The sequence below is a fragment of the Cynocephalus volans genome, chromosome 5, assembly GCF_027409185.1.
Source record: "Cynocephalus volans isolate mCynVol1 chromosome 5, mCynVol1.pri, whole genome shotgun sequence".
NCBI lineage: Eukaryota > Metazoa > Chordata > Mammalia > Dermoptera > Cynocephalidae > Cynocephalus > Cynocephalus volans.
In genome coordinates this window covers 22,612,754-22,630,394 of record NC_084464.1, presented here as the reverse complement: position 1 = coordinate 22,630,394, position 17,641 = coordinate 22,612,754, and the positions used below count along the sequence as shown (strand labels likewise).

Genomic DNA, 17,641 nt, shown 5'->3' with positions numbered 1-17,641 from the left:
CACTCGGTTGTAGCTTTTTTAGTAAAGTAGTTTTTGGAGAGATCTTTGGTCCACACTGGACCGTTCCTACGAGTCACTTGTTCTGGCACTTCCATCAGCACTGGTGGCCTCCACTCCGGCCTGGCCCGGCTCACAAGCCCTCCTGCCAGGCCGAACTCAAACTCTGCCGTTGCCGGTGGGACCGGCGCTGGTCGCCCCGTCTGCGCCCCTGCTGGTGACGGCGGAGGCGGGGATTTTTCGCCCCAAGCCCCGCCCCGTGCCCCGCCCCCGGGACGCCGCGCGCGTGCCGCCGTTTCCGGCGAGACCTTGAACCCGGCCTGGGGGGTCGCACCCGCTTGTACGTCTGCGCAGACGTTCGGGAGAGCGGCTCGGGTACCTGGGAAGTGTCGTCATCGTATTTTAGGTCAGTTTTGCCTTTTCGGAATTACTTAGAGGCTTCTCTGCCGCCTGCTTTGCGTCCCCCGATCCGGGCGGGGCATGGGGCCGCGTCGCCGGTGCTTTTGTCGCCGCTTGTTGTCCGCGTCCGTGGAGTGGGTTTGAATCCTGCGGGAACCCTGAGCTCCGGAGGCGGGTGCTTAGCCGCGGAGCGCGGTGCTGATTTGTGTCCTGGAGGTTTTATTGCTCCGTGTCTTGAAAAACAAGGTAAGTGCCGCTTTGAATTCACGCCCCTGGGCACGACTCCAAGGCCCTCGCCCACCCCCAGTTTTTATGGAAACTTAATTCTTTAAACAGAGCAAAAGGGGCGTGCGTTACTTTCAATCTTGTTGGACTCCCTGGTACAACATACGTTTTAAAAGAAAACAGTTACTTTTCCAAGGGTGCGGTGTCACGTGCAACTATGACTAGGGTTTCCCTGTAGTACTTTGTCCTCACCTCCCCCTTTCCCAGTCTAACTGTGATTTGGATGCAGAAGGTTCTAACGGTTTACAAATGTTGAGTATTTTAATAATTTCATTCTTGGAGCAGTGGTGAAAAGCAGCACCTCTTTTCCGCCCTAAAGAGACACTAAAATAGTTGATTTAAAGGCACGGGAGTATTCACTTTCCGATGTAGTAATAACTTGAGTAACTGGTGAAAGGGTTAATACATCGCCTTTCCAGAGCTGGTCGTTGAATCTTGCTCAGTTTCCCGTGGGCCTTTGTTACTAGAACTGAGGGCGTTACAAAAATGGTTGGTATCTGTTCAGTATTTACCACGGGCCAAGCACTTTCACATATTACCACGCTTGAATGCTTACAACAGCCCCAGGAAATTGGTACCATGGTTATCATGGTGCAATGAAGGAAACCGGGGTTTAGAGAGGGTGGGTAGCTTGCCCGTTACTTCTTAGCTACTAAGGGCTAGAGCTGGAACTCGGACCCACTTCTTTCTGACTGTTCGAGAGCTGTGCTTTTAACCACCTTTGATCTAGCTGCAGGTGCGGGCCTGGGGAAGTCTCCTGTCTGGACAGTGGGAAGAGAGCAACGCAGAAGGACACCGGCTCACTGTAAGTGCACAGTAAATGGGAACAGAGTAGCCAGGAGCTTCTCAAATCCAGAGTTCCTTTCCCCAGCTGAAAAGAGCTTTGAGAGCAAACTGCCTCGGGCAGCATGGGGTGTGGGAGGAACACTGGACAGGCCGCTGGGGACTTGGGTTTGCGTTCCAGCCCTGCCACTGACTAGTCATCCAGCCTCTGTAGGCTTTGTTTTCATTTGTAGGGTGATAGGATATGTCTGGAATGATGATTTTTTATCCCATCCTATGACTATGTGGTTTGCTTTTAAACCATGATTGGCACTGATTTCTTGCTCTTGCCTTTTCAGAGTGCCTTTACATTGGTTTGGCTTTAGCTGTGCAGCACTGATTGCTTCTGGTGGGATAATTGGCTATGCAAAAGCAGGTAAGGTTTTGTAGGTTCTTAACCTCTTGGAGAGAGTCCTCAGGGTTCCCAAAGAGCAGTCCCACTTGAGTCAAGTTTGCCATAGGCCGTCCAGCTTGAGCGCAGGGTTGGTTGTCAGTCCCGTAACTTCTCCTGCACTCACGTGTGGTTATCTGGTCGAGCCAAGCCAGGCTTCTTGTCCAATCACTTGTTTTTGCCTCTTTATCTAAAGATAGGCAGGGGTGGTAGTAAGATATTATCACTGACTGCCATATATTAGCCTGGACCCTAAAGTGCCATCTCTGGGCTCTTCAAGTAGGAGGAAACCTCTAATCTTCACATACTCGTTTTTTGACGTCTCCTCATTAAACTAGGTAGAGGCGTGTCAGTGAATGTGCTTGTTTCTACCTCATCGACTCCCATCCTTATCTGCATCCCCACCCCAATATGCACACACCACAGTTCTTATTCTCCAATTTTTTTTAACTGACTGGCCCTGTTTCCCTTTCCTTTTGTGATTTACACAAGGTCCTGCTCATACACAATTCCAGCCCTTGGTTGATCGGGCCTGGTTTAAGGATGGAAGATCTTTTCCCTTCTTAGATGGAAGTGCCCTTTTCCCTCCTCAGATGGAAAAGTCCTACCTGTTAGAGGAGAGGGGAATGGGGTGGGAAGACTCTGGCTTCTCTGGTAAGATAGCAAACTCCTCCCAATGCACTCTTAGAAATATGCATTATCTATGAGCTTTGTAACAAAGTGCAACTGAGTTTGAAGGCTTTAGCATTGACCAAATAAAAAGGACCTTTGTTCAGTTTTAAGGAGATGTCACAGTTTGCTCATTCTGCAGGTGTGGGTGACTCGTCTGGAAAAAGATACTTCTCATATTCAAAGTGAGCTCATAAAGTCCTGCCCTTCAAGTGCTCAAGGACTTGCAATTTTGTGTAAGACTTATGATGTATCTTGATTCTTCGGGGGAGAGATGTTAGATGGAAGTTCAGTTCTCTGCATAGTTCAAAAAGACATATATTGAGGAGAAAAATTCCCTTAAATTAAGATGAACTTTATGTACAAATGCACAATTCTGGAACATAATTGTACTTTATTGAGTTTTTGATGGAGAAACCAGAGGTATCCTCTGCCCTAGAAGTATCTTTCAAGGCTTGGATGTATGTCTGTTGTATGGGTGTGTGTGTGTGTAGGCAAGGAATAAAAGAAAGTGAGAAGTCAGACTTTATCTTCTTTGGGAGGTTTCATTTCCTCTAAATCTATTTTTTTACTTGTTGGTAGACAAATCATACCACTAATATATAGCAGTTATTTGGCTGGTATCTGAGCGTTGCTCTGGGCAACTACATTTCATAATGCCTCAGATTCCAGTAAGGGAAGCCCTTGGTTCCTTAGCCAACAGCTATTGGTGTGTGTGTGTGTGTGTGTGTGTGTGTGTGTGTGTGTGTATTTTGTAATGACTCAGTGTCTAAGAAGGTACAAACATTGTAGTTAATCAATATAGTTAATCTATTTCTGGTTCTTATATTACCTTTCAGGAATGGGGCTGGAAGACCTGGCTAAGATCTTCTAATCATTTCCTACCAACGTTTCGCTGTGTCCCATTTTGGAAGGTAGAAAATGGTCCTTCAAGATGACATCAACAGGTCCTGCTAAATTTCAATATTACTTGAGTTTTTCGAGTGCCACCTCAAAGCAGTACTTGCCCCAGCCTAGACCATCATACACATTATAATGGCAGGCCATTACATATTTTATTTATTGATTTTTATTGAAACATAATCAATTGTACATATCTGTGGGGTATGGAATTGGATTTTAATACCTGTGTGCAATATGTGATGCTCAAATTGGGATAATCAGTATATTTGACATTATACAATGTAATCGTTCTTTGTAGGCCATTACATTTTTAATGAGCCCATGGGCTCCCTTGAGATCACCAAGTGTACCACATTTGGGGGCCATAGACGAGAGAAATTGCTGGGTTGCAGACAAAGGCTTCACAGAGGAGATGAACTTTGATATGGGTTTTAAAGAATGAATAGGAATTCACAGCTAGAACACGGGATAAGGCGTTCTCGATAAATCAGAGCACCTGCAAAAGAAGCCCGCTCGCTCTTCACTAGAAAAAGCCTAGTTCTCCTGTTTAGGTGGCTACAGAGGAGGTATCTAATCTCGTCTAAACTGGGCAAAATGCACGAAAGTTAGTCCACCAGACAAGCCCAACCTTACATTAATCATGCTTTGCTTCGGTTGCTCTATTATTGTGTATAGATAGTTACAATTACAGAAAACAGGTGCTGACATTCTCAAAGGCCCATCTGAGGGGAAATTACTGTATAAAATCTGACACCTACACACCAGACTGTAATGAGCTGGACGGGCAGGGTTTGAACAGTGTGAGATGATAGATGGATGATAAGATCAGAACCACCTTTTAGTTAAAGGTTAACTCAAATTGAATACTTTGCTTCTTGCTTTTATCTTGTTCATTCGTTCACTGGGTTGTAATCTGTATGCTGAAACTTTGCTATGTGCCTGGGCTATAGCAGTAAGGAGACAGTCATGGCTGCTGCCTTAATGGAGCTTATAATTTGGCCCCAAACTGATTTTTGGAAGGAGACAAAGCAAATCTAATTCTACCAGTTAGAATACAGAGCAACATATTCAAAGAATAATCAGAGAAACACATAAAATTCACCATGCAGATCAAGCATGAAACGGATGAACTCAGAAGGCAGTCTTACTGATCTCTGAAGCAGAGAAATGAAGCTATTTTCAACCTTTGTAGGCCTTTGGCTTTTGGACATTTGGAGGCTTTGCCCCAAACCACAGTACCAAATTAAGTAGAATTTTTGCTTTTAAAATATTGAAAACTTTTTTCTTTTTTTATAACTCATTTTTAAATTATTTGACTATGAGTAACTCATTTAATTTAGAATTGCCTGTGAGTTCTTGTCAATCACGATGCATATTTAGAAATCTTTGCCAAGTGAGAAAAATCTAATGGACAAATTGTTTTTAAGTGTAACAATTAATGGGGTTGACATGTTGTTTCCTAGACATTTGTCTAAATGTTTATTAATTTCTATTTTGTAGTTTTTGTGTTTCATATTTTGGAGCCAAAACTTTTTCTTTTTCAGCTTTCAAATATTCTCATAGGCCCTGGGCATTCTGCCTACAATGTCTAATGGATAAAACAGCCCTGCATACAAAATTCAGAGTGAAAAAGACCAATGAAACGAAATAAAGGTGTCTGTGTATATGGTTTCCAAAGAACTTTGAGAGTTCTTTTCCACCCTCTGCAGAATTCCTGTGGAACTAAAGGGCGATTCACACACTCAGGAGTTACAGCGTATGTGCTAGCAGTAGAACATTTGTACGTTCATCCCTTTAATACCCACAACAGTTCTATGAGGTGGTCATGATTATTCCCATCTTTCAGATGAAGAAACCAAAGCTTAGAGAAGGTCTATAATTTGCCAATGGATATACAGCTGTGAAGAAACAGAAACAAGAGTCGGCCTAACTCCAAAGCCCAGGCTCTTTCCACAATACTCATGTTGTCCCCCAGTTTCATAAAAGGGTGGGGATTACATGACTCTTGCTCTTTGTCTAAACGCTGATTTAATCAGTGATGAATGTCAGTTAATCTGGATGGGATGCAAGAAGGTGGGTAGAGGCTGGACTTTCCCAGAGAGTAAAGTCAAGGTGATAGAAGGCAGAATTCACTATCTTTTTTTTTTTTTTAAGTGATTCATTAGTAGAAAAAGTCATAGTGGATAAAAATTCTAAAGCCCACAGTCTGTAACAACATAAAGGGAATCTTGAACTATGGAAAGTCCCAAATCACAATCAGACTGGAAGATATCCAATCTCCTTCATGGTCTCTTTACACTGTTTCTTAAAGTGTAGTCCTGGACCACCTTCCCCAGAAATATGCAAAGGGCTCAATAAAATGCAGGTTCCTGGGCCCCAACCCAGTCCTACAGGATTAAAATCTCTGATGGGAAGGGCCTGGGAATCTGCATTTACACTCACCTTTCAACCTCTCTGGGTGATTCCACATTCATAAAATTTTAAATCACACTTTGGTGGTTCAAAACAAGATCCACTGACTCCTCGTTTTCTTGTTTAATAGTTTTAGGGACCATATCTTAAACTACCAGAAATATGTAGTTGTGGGTTCACCACCATTTCACAGATTGGAAATTAAAAGAGAAAATGAGCAAGTGAACAAAGAGAAAATTAAAAGAAAAAATGAGCCAATTGTTTTGTTTGGTAAGTCAGTAAAACTGCTAAAATGAAGTGAAAGAAAAAAAAAAAAAGTCTGATCCCCACTGCACTGGGATTATCTCTTGTGCTGTGGCTTAAGTCACGAGTATGATTCTCTTCCACTGAGAAGATCCTAAAGCCAGGAAGATGTGGACAGAAGTTTTTAAAGCAGTTGCTATTACCTGGAAGGTTAAAATCACCTCTTAGCAGCCAAGCCATCTCCACCATGAAAGGAAGAAAGGAAGGAAGGGAGGGAGGGAAGAAGGGAAGAGTGATAGGAGGGGAGGAAGGGAAAGAAGGGAATGGAAAGGAGGAAAGAAGGGAAAGGAAAGGAAGAAAGAGGCAAACTCACTCCCATGGGGGTGTGAGCCAGAGGTCAGGGGAAGTGGACAGAGACAGGCAGCCTAGAGACCCAGAGGCACTAGAATGCTGTCAAGGGGAGGTCAGGATATCTGGAGAGCGCTTGGTATTTGGCAGGAAAGGAGCTGGGACCACCCCCCCTCCCCATCTTGGCCATGTTACCACCGCACACCCCACTACATGAAGACCCTAACTCCAGGCATTACCTGCTCCCCAGCTCTGGTTGCTGGAAGGGCTGACAGAGGTGACAGAAGCTGGCTTCCTCTACAGGACTCACCTCCCTTTTGCTAAACATAAAAGCTTCCACTAAGCGTAAAATTAAAACAAAACAAAACAAAACATGGAGTTTGAGTGCCCAAGGGTCACCCCAACTTCTTGACATCAATCCAAGGGAAGGCGAGTCAAAAAGTCTCTGCCCCCTAAAAGCGGGGAGAGCCAGGGAGAAAATCTGCAGTGCAGTTATGGCAAAAGCAATGGGAAGAAGTCTGAGGTCTCAGACTTCTCAGACTTGGAAGTGAAAATGTTGCGCCTAAAATGGAAAACTTGTTACCTTCCTGCAGAAATAAACTATGACTTAATTTGGGACTCCACCACCTCTCAGCCAAGTATCTCCTGTTCTGGCCTCCCGTCTGCCTCACCTAGCTCAGATGAGGGAGAGCTGTTTTTAAGGTGCGAACAACCAGGACTGAGAATGAGAGAAGTTATTTATTTATAGTGACACCTTTCAACTGCTCTTTTTCCCCTCTGGAGATAGAGGCCAGGTTCGGCTTTCCCTTTGAATCTAAAACTGCTGGGGTAAGAAGGACGTTAAAGGGTCATGGCTTAGTCTGTCCCCTCTAGCCAGGGATTGCTGTTGTTCTGAGCAATGCAAATGGGAAATCGATTGACCACCTCTTGAGGAATTCCTCCTAATGTACATACACTCAGCTTATGCAACACATGTGCTCTTGAAAAGTGCTTTGTAAAACATAATTTTTGTACAGAAGGTGATTTGAAAATGCATTAGTGGTTTTATTTAAAGGAATTCAACAATAAATCTTTATTTTCCTTTTTTTTTCAAACAAAGGATTCTAATATCATGCAAATGGATATTCCCTAATTTATATGCATTTGTAAATTTAGACTTCGTATTAGATTTTCTTCAGGCAAGGCACATCTGTACTTAGTGCTGTAAGAGTCAACAAGCTGTTTCTGGTATCTAACTGCATCTTTCCTCCTGTAATTCTGAGATATTTTCTTATTCTGTTCAATTGACTCATTCTTACTACCAAACCTTGAAGGAGTCATTACAATTTGCTAGTAAATGAAAGAGAACTTGTAACATTCACAAAAGCATCATCTTGGTTTTGGCTGTGACCCATAGGAGTCCACTGACATTAATTTCTTCCCAGCACGTATCCCCACCTGACATTGTCATGTTCGCTTGTGTCTCCCCTACTACAATGTAAGCATCCCCAGGGCTTTGTTGATTCTTTAATTCATCACTGTATCATAAGCATCAGAAGTATATGAGGCATTCAATATTCATTTTTCAATTAATGCATTTCTATTTATCTCAAATTGCTATGGTATTTGGGACTACACAGGGTGATGAAGAGCTCCCCACTTCTTAAAATTCTTTTAACACTGATGCCTTCCTGCATGTCCACGCTCCTTATTATCACCCACTGCCTTAGGCATTATCATAGGAATTACTTTAAGGATAGGAGGACAGCTTCTTTTCAAACTCAAGTGTATCTATGTCTTTTCAGTGAGTCAAACCATAAGAGCCAACAGAACAAATTGGTAGGCAGGACCTACTCCCGGCTTCTTTTCTCTCTCTACTTCTGGTGGGCTCTTTGTCCAGCCAAGCCAATGAGGTCATGATTCAGTTTTTGGCCAAGGAAGGGTCCTTGCTGCATTACTGTGCTTGTACAGGATTTGGTGTCTTGTACCATTCAAAGAAGAAACAGAAAAGACTGGAAACAGTGTGAGCACAGAACCTGGATCTAGCAGCAGATCTATCAGAAAGAGAAACAATTTAATGTTCCAGTATGACCCAGAATGACACAGGAACTTACAGCGGCTGTGGATCAATAGTACCTGGTACTTGTAACTCAGGAAAGTTTTGCTGACTGATGAATGGCGAAATGATGCAAAAATGGTGCCTGAGCTAGGACACTCAGTATATTTACTTCTTGGCACTTTCAAGTTATTATTTTGGGAACATCCTATTGCTCCAAGTGCAATGGGAAAAAAAGAAAAAGAAGTCGGAACAAAAATCCACTTAGTCACTTACTCACCTTTTTACTTATGTCGGGACCATTGGTCCCCCCAGTGCTTCTCTGTACTGATGGTGGCACTTGATATACACTCTGTTCTTGGCTGCCATGGCCAGTGGGTACTTGGTAAATTCCCTGACTTTGGTAGGAAGGTGGTACTTGGAAGATGGTGTCGTGAGGAGCAGCCTGTGGGTTTCGCACTTGTTAGAGCTTCTGTTGGCCAAAGGTCTGGTGCATTAGTCCGGACGCAGGCTGGTCATGGCTAGAGGAGGTCTCCTGCATGGGGCCAATCAGGAGCTTCACCCAGTTGCCTGGGACAATGCCTTGCCGACCGTGCAAGGAGCACGGCCACCATCCTTCCAGTCCCCCTGTGTTCTGCTCTATGACGGTCAGGATGTCTCCCTTGCAAAAGGCCAGTTCCTCAGCACACTTGGGGACAGTGTCATATAAGACCCTTGCCATAAGATTCTAGGAAGGAAGGAACAGAGGGAGATTGTGTTAGAATACCAGCTCAATCTCTTTAACACCTACAGCCCATGCTCTTCTGGAGAGGCACCCTTCCTGGAAAGAGAGAAAAATAAATCTGAACAATAGCCTGTAAAGAGAAAAACAGATGGTGGAGACAAAAGACAGATATATACATACTGTGTCTGCCACTAGTGACATCAGACTGCCTCCTCGGAAAAGCTCAAAACACCAGAAGAGTTCTTTCCTCTAGCGGTAGAGGCTGTGCCAAGGAATTCTGAGTAGCACTGTTAAACAGTTAGGGAATGGTTCATGACACAAAACATTTCTCTTCCTTTTTAAAAGTGAGCTTGCAGGGAAAAAAAATTCCAAAATATCCAGATGTACCACAACGGACATTTCTCAATTTTTTCATATATTGGAGGTGAAAAGACAAAGATAATCCCAAAGATACACACTACAAATGGCATTTATATTTGGTGTTGAAATATAAACAAAAGCACACATGTATGCCTTGGCAGGGCTTAAAAAGCTCATTCTCAGATGGTCGAGAGGTCCTTGGATCTGGGGAGAGTCTACAAGCGAGGCACACAGATACGCGTGACCAGTGAGCATGGGGCACACAGTGACAGCAGTCTCCATCTCCAGGTTTGATGGCAGCAAGCTACAAGGACTTTATTAGGACGCAGGTAGATGCCAACTCTTTCTCTTTTGGTCTTTTGCTCGTACCTTTCCTGAGGGCCTCCCCACCCCACCACTTTATCACCCACTTCTTGAACCTCACCACTCACGTCTGAAAGCCTGAGCCTTCCCCTTTCATGGGCCCACAATACTCCCTCTCTCTATGAAGGCCTGTCTGGCACATTCAGGACTAAGCAGACAGCCAGAGTCAGGTATTCAGCATAGAGTGGGCAGGCAGTACGTGCTGACATTCCTGGAAGCCTTTCAAAGGCTCTGAAGATCTCATTTCTTAGCGTTAGTAATGTTTCCCAGCACGCTGGCAGCCCTTACCGCAGGCCTGCCCCTTCCCAGCGTGCGGAGAAGCCAGGGACCAGTGTCAATTCATCGCAAGCGCTCGGAACAATCCAAGTGACCTCCCCAGTTAAATGTCTGGATGCATTTAATGCCATTGCGGTGGGGCTCACTTATGGGAGAAAGGACTGATTGGATGGAGTATGTTCGTGACTTTGTTTCACACCATAACAGATTCATGGAATTTTCGGCTATCGTTGTTCAGACTTTTGCCCCTCTGTTTTCTTCTCTAGAAATGTGGACTTGATCTTCCAGCCTTGTGCTTTTCATTTCTTTATTGCTGACATACATTAATCATTTCCCCCGTACTCTGCCCCATAACCCCAGGGCTTGCACTGAGTGCTGTTCTGTGCTGCGGAGTGGCTGCGCGACTCTGTAAGGGGTCTGCCCTCTGCTCGGTAGTCAGCAAGGGGTCCCATCCTACGACTGTTAGCCAGGCTCCTCTTAGTCAGTGAAACTCCTCGACTTAAGGAAGGGAGATAAAGCCATAGAGAACAATATTCAGGAAGCTTTGTGATAGTCTTCAAGGATAACGCTGATGTCCTTTTTTGTGACAGCTATGAGATCCAGGAAGTGTGTGACATGGACAGGTGAGTGGTGAAGGAAGCTAAAGGAAACTGTGGTGTTTGTGTTTCAGGTGAAGGTTTACTTAGCAGTTATATTCTAGGAAGCTTCTTCTAACAATTGAAAGTTCACATACGTAAAGATAAAATCAGGTAGGACTCTACCCCAGGTGGTGGAACCATTTAAGGATATGTCACAATCCTAAAGTCTCCTCTGTTTCTCTTCTTCCATCTTTTGGGTGTTCTTTAATTAAAAAAAAATCATAGAGTTACAGAGGACAATATTCTGGTCTTTTGTACCAAAATGATCTCAAGGAAATGACTCCACCAGATTTGTCTCGTGATTATAGAGTGGGGAGAGAACTGACTGCTCTGGTCTCTGTCCGTTTCTTCTGGGCCTGTTCAGCAATTGGCAATGGCTGGGAAGGAAGCCCCCAGAGGAAATCAGGAGAATAGAGTCGGGGCCAGTTCTACGGGCGCTTGGTACAAAGAAGGGAAAGAAGAGAAGCGGAAACAGACTACAGACCTAATCCACATAAATCAGCTCAAGGCCTTTGGAGGTGGGCCTCTTCCAACACCTAGGAACACCTTGAGGCCCTAAAGTAGAGCACGGGACCATGCTGGATTAGGGACAGACAGGATTCCCCACATGAAAGTCCTTCTGGATGTTCTTTGTCTCTGGCCCAGTATCCTTCCCACCACCTGGGAAGCAGCAGGCAAATGTTTCTACACTTGCCTCAGGAGCTGCTTGTCCAGGACTTCCCAGCAGCCCTCCCCACTGCCCACCAAGATTGGGATTTAGAAAGAGGTCACGGCAAGGATTTAGTGGCAGTGATCCCAGCACCTTCCTGACACCTATTCAGTATCCTCTGCCTTGGCTGAACAGGAGTATGAGTTATTTAATATCTGCACACGCTGCAGAGAGTCAATGTCTCCACCCAACCACTGTCTGAAACAGAAGGTTATAGCTCCAGAGACCTTTAGAAATCACCTGAGCCCTTAAGTCCCTGTTTTACAGATAAGGAAACAGGTCTGGGGAGGCCAGTTTATCATTTGCCCAACACCACATTGTTGGTGTCATACATGGAAACAGAACTACGGTCTTTTGGTTCAATTCTTCTTCTAGAACACTATTTTAGCTTTATTATACAGTAAAGCTAAAATAGTCTTTCTGACTGGCCCCAATTCCATGACCAGTTCTTCTCTGCCTACAGAATAAGTAGATTCTTGGGGTTTTGGGTCCTGGCTGTATTGCTTGAGCAGATCACTTCTCTTCTTTTTGCCTTGACTGCTTCATCCTTACAATAAGAATGAGGATGATAATACCCATCTCGTGAGTTTGCCATTAGAGAATTAACTCTGTAGTGAGTCCTAGTCAACGCAACCTCTTGTGTAGTATTTGCTGGCAAACAGCAATAATGAAACTATTGGTTGCATTCCAGAGATCTTCTGAGACAAAATAAAAGTAATTATAATGACGTTACTGGAAAAATTATGTATAAATCTCATCAGAAGGGGAGATAAGAGAGCTATGCAATTCTAGATCCAATGGATGGTTGGCAGAGATTGGCAGCTAGAGGCTGGCAAAGCACCAACACAGTTGGGGCACAGAACTTGAAAGCCAGAAGGAACTTTAAACAACTATAGCCCAGCTCGTTGTCTTTACAAATCAGAGAAATGAGGCTTAAGAAGTTAAAGATTTGCCAAGTCACCCGGCAAGAAGGCCTTAGAGCTAGGACAGGAATTCAGGCCTCTTGTCTCCAGGTTGTAAAGTCAAACACATATGCTACGAAAGCTGCAGCTTTAGTCAGGATAGGAAATTGGCATTTAGGGTTGTAAACCCTATCTGGGGGGACCCCAACTGTAGCAGCCTCTAGCATTGATCCCCATCCTGAGCTCTCTTGACACTCTTCTCCTTTTGGCTTCCGTGATATCACTTCCTGGTTTCCCTCTTCTCTTGCCCGCTCAACCTCCTTCTCCATCACAGACCATTTTCCCCTTATCCCCCGTACGGTTGTGTTCCAAAGGGATCTCTCCTTTGCACTTTCCTCCTCCTCTGTGTGCTCACTCTCCACAGGAAATCTCATCCGTGGGCATCTGAACACACAGACAATACCTAAATCCACAGCTCCAGCCACGTATTTCTCCTGCACTCCAGTCGCTTATTTCCAGTTGTCTGATGGGCGTCTTCATCTCTAACTCAACAAGGGCAAGGTCCTCTTTGCCCTACTCTACCTCTCTCGGTTAACAGCACACACACAGCTGCCCAAGGTCGGAGCCTCCGAGGCTTGCTAAGGCTCTTCACAGCCTGAAACCCAGCCAGCGGGGTCCTGCCTTCCACCTCGCTGCCACTCCTAGCTCTGGTCCTCTGCGACTTTCTTCTTCTGAGCACAGTACTTGCTTCCCAACTAGTGTTCCTGCACTCACCTTCTCCCCACCTCAAAACCCATCTTCCACATGACCAGAATGGTTACCTTCTCCCCACACCCTGTCTCCACTTCTCTGCCACACCGTTTCTTGTACTGCCCCATTCAATACTGCAAACTCCTTAAGTTCAGGGGTGCTGTCTAACTCCTTTCGTCTAATTTTGGAACTTTAGCTCAGTGTCTGGAATAAAATGCACACTTACTAAATGTCTGATAAATTGAAATGGATTCTGGATGCTGATTTTCCGATTCTCTGCAGGGAGGGCAAAATTGTTATTCTAGAGATTTCAGTAAGACATTCAGTTAAAAATTTCTGATGGAAGGGGGGAAGATGAACTAACCAGAAGGACAAATGGCATGTCCACGTCTCTCAAGCCTCACAGCCAGAGAATATGGGAGACAGCAAGCAGTAGAGTGGCTGCCCCTCCCTATTAAAACAGGATAATGACATAGATGTCTGCAACTACCAAGCAAACAGGAAAGCCAAGAACTGACCATCCCAGCGAGATGGAATACAATGGCTTCTTTAAGAGTCACTTCTCGCTTCAGTGTAGCCATCTGCATCTGGGGGTAGGTGACAGAGCACCATTCAGATACGTTGCCAGAACATTTGGGTTCTGCTGTTCCTGGTTCCTGAGCTAGGCCTGAGAAGTGGAGAGAAAATCCTGTGCAACTGGCCAGAACTGCGGGTGCAGAGAGTGCCCGGCCATGTGACAACTTCTACCCCGCCACTCCCACAACTCCTCCCTGATTTTTTTTTTCCCCCAGTTGCAATCAGAATGTCAAGAAAGCTTGCTACTCCTACGACCAGGGAAACTATCTGCCTTTCCAAATACAGATAACTGTGACTTGTAATTTCCATGACCATTCACGCTGTTCTTTCAAGAGAAACGAGACACAATGGCTAATGTGTCACGCACTAAGTCTGATAGCATCATCAATGGCCCAGTTTCCTCTTATTATTTTTACTTCATTCTATATTTATCACACAGGAGATCCTGCTGCCACATTCTCAATGACATGACTTTCCTGTACCCAACCCGCCCTCAAACTGCAGCCCTGGAGTCTGGTGGGCTTGCATGCCTGCATGTGCACATGCACACAGAGGACAGACGCTGAGAAACACACACTAAAGGAAATGGCCATTGTCAAGAAAATCAGTCCTAAAGGAAGCAGCTGAGGGATGAACAACAGCAAGGTCAGTCTCAGGGCATACCCGCAAAGAGAAAGAAAGGCTCGTGAGCTTTTGTGCAAACTGACAAAAGTCAGCTTCTGTCTAAGGACAGTTAAACTATTTTGGCTATATTTTTTCCCTCCCTTCTGCCATCACCTTTGGGATGTAGAGGGGAATGTGGGCTGTCTCCAAAGAAGGAAAACAGCCATAGTCAGAAAACATGGATTTCTACAAGTCTGGATTTTGATTCTTGGAGTACTTGGTTTATACCTAGGTACTTGCAACCGAAGATCTGGAATGTTGAATTTTTTGGGTTGGATCCTCTTGACGTTGCTAAGTCACAGACACAAAGTTTTCAAGTACAGGAGTTAGAAGATATGCTACGATCTGAGCTTTTCCTCAGTAATACTTTCTGCTTGCATTCTGACACACTTTTCATTACGTGATCTGAACTGGTCCACAGAAAGGCAAAAGCAGGATTGCACTTGCTCCCACTAATCCCACTCATACTTCTGACCACTAGTGAGGACTGTCCAACATTTCTCACCTGGCACCTGGATTGCATTTCAGCCAATGATGTATATATTCTGGAAAGTGATTCTTCTAAACCCTTGTGATGGTCCAAAATCTTACATGAGTATCTTAAACCCTCTCTGAATCTTGGGACTTTTCCCCAAGTCCTCTTAGATTTTCCAGCTTTGTGAACTTTAGCTATAGCACTCTCTTTTGAGGATTTCTAAGTGGGAGATGCTTTAAGAAATGCGACCTTAGACACTTGCCCAAAGGTAGTTTTTGACACGGCATGAAACACCATAAACACTCCCTGTACAAGCTGTGGGGCAGTGCCCTGTGTGTGATTGCCCATAATGCTTTTAGGCTTCTTAACATCTCTTCCACACTGGCTTATTCTGATTTGACAAGGGATCATTTGGGGCCCAGAATTATTTTGGTGGTTCATACACCAAAGTGACGTTATTTCTTGAGAGATGGTGAAAAGATCTGTTGCTCATTGCAAATTTGGATATTTGGATCTCAGAAAGAAATTTCTGTCTGACCAGATTTGGTAACATGATATGGACAGCTTAGCTGTGAGACTAAAAACTGTTTCCTCAACTGCTGGGCTCCTCTTCTTCCCTGCACTTGAATGGATGCCATCTACACTCCCTTGGTTTAAGGTTGATGCAGGACAGAAACATTCACACATTGGGATTTGTTTACCACGCACCAACAAAAGCAAATCCCTTGCTTTGTATAAGAAAAATTGCAGGGGGTTGGTAAACAGGCACGCACATGTGTGTGTACGTGTTCAACCTCATAGTCAACTTTTATTATTTCTTGGCCCATGGTGGAAGATGAATTTGACTTCTGACAGTATTTGAAAAAAATAAATTACTTTCTCCCCACAAGACTGATGATCATAAATAACATACATGTTGTTAAGAGTTCAATTTCCCACTCATCTGTGGTCTTTGAGATTTATCTAAGCAACTCCTGAGGGTCTCAAAGAAGGGAGAAGAATGCCGAGGTTTCTATGGGTATGAGACCCAGAAGTGACCCACAGCTTGACCAGAACTGAGTAGAGTTTTAGAGTAAGAAGGTACCATTGTAATGCAATCTCCTTGTTTCACAGCCTAGAGGGTCTCGTCTCAGATTAGCAGCAGAGCCAGAGCCACCATCTGGTTCCTCTCTCCATCTAGGTTTTTTTCCCTCTGGACCAGGATGCCCTTCCTGAGAATCTTCCCCATCTTAGAATTTAGCACTGCTGTTATTAAGCCTTGGAATTTATAAGCATTTGTCCCAGGTTGCCTGGTTTTGATAGATCTCAGTACAGTATATTGGCTAAGGATCAAAAACATGGGACAGGCACAAACTCTTTTCAGAGTTCTGTTCCTAGATAAATCTCCCTGGAGCCATATAATGATGAAGGCCTGACACCCACTCACCCAAAAGATAGGTCTTATTAATAATAAAACAACCGTCTGGATTTCAGCCAACATTACTGTGTTGGCACTGGATCACATCTATCTAGCATCCAGGTATTTGGGGAAGAGAAATGAGAATTAAGTTATAAGGGGATAGGAGACTCCAATCCACTATATTATGATATATTTCCAAAAATGATATCATTTCTTAAAGGGCAAAATGCACAAGTTATAACATCTAATAAAATATTTGAAAGAAGGAAAAGATCTTTCTATTTTTACATTCCCATCTGTCTTATCTTTCTACACCAAAGTATGCAGCCCAGGGCTATATCTTGACCCATCAATAAAAATACCTATGAGGGTACTTCAAAAAGCTCATGGAAAAATTCAATTGAAAGATAACACAAATCTTTCCATGAACTTTTGGAAGACACTTTGTACAGATACTGGCAACACTTGACTGTCTCCCAGCCAGAACTCAGTTGATGTAGCTGGATGTCACCCGTGCTGGAACTCTTTTTGATGTCACCTGACCAGGGTTTGGTGTCTGCTTGCTAGTATCCATTTAATCTGTGAGGTCCTCAAAGAGTTGTAAAAAACAGATCCACCCACTTGGCTGAGAGGTGTGTACAGTCCTATACTATCTGTAAGGTAGTTGCTGAGCTGTCTCAAGGAAAACCTTTAGAATCTGCAGCTTCTCAGCCAGCAGAGAGAAGGAAGATGCAGGAGCAAATGGGACAGGTGAAAGCTCAAAATGGAATCGTTCAATGCCTAGCTGTATAGACAGGCTCTAACCTGTACGTGTTGTATACCAGTTTATGAGAGTCAAACAGCTTTCTTTTTTTTAAAAAATTTTATTTTGTCGATATACATTGTGGCTGATTATTGCTCCCCATCACCAAAACCTCCCTCCCTTCTCCCTCCTCTCTTCCCCCCAATAATGTCCTTTCTGTTTGCTTGTCGTATCAACTTCAAGTAATTGTGGTTGTTATATCTTCTTCCCCCCCCCCCCGGTTTTGTGTGTGTGTGTGTGAATTTATATATTAATTTTTAGCTCCCACCAATAAGTGAGAACATGTGGTATTTCTCTTTCTGTTCATGACTTGTTTCACTTAATATAATTCTCTCAAAAGGAACTCTCATACATTGTTGGTGGGACTGCAAAATGGTGCAGCCTCTATGGAAAATGGTATGGAGGTTCCTCAAACAATTGCAGATAGATCTACCATACGACCCAGCTATCCCACTCTTGGGAATATACCCAGAGGAATGGAAATCATCAAGTCGAAGGTA

The 17,641-nt window shown here is 44.1% G+C and overlaps 1 long non-coding RNA gene across 3 annotated transcripts; it reads left to right on the top strand.

The window, feature by feature from the left end:
• Positions 1 to 309: 309 nt before the first annotated feature.
• Positions 310 to 5,135, top strand: LOC134378423 (uncharacterized). 3 transcript variants are annotated; one of them, XR_010023646.1, is made up of 5 exons: positions 310 to 403; positions 1,412 to 1,486; positions 1,803 to 1,879; positions 2,706 to 2,799; positions 3,403 to 5,135. It is a non-coding gene; the product is annotated as an uncharacterized LOC134378423 (long non-coding RNA). The 3 variants fall into 3 exon arrangements; XR_010023644.1 differs by having other exon boundaries at positions 310 to 642; XR_010023645.1 differs by lacking the exon at positions 2,706 to 2,799 and having other exon boundaries at positions 310 to 642.
• Positions 5,136 to 17,641: the final 12,506 nt, after the last annotated feature.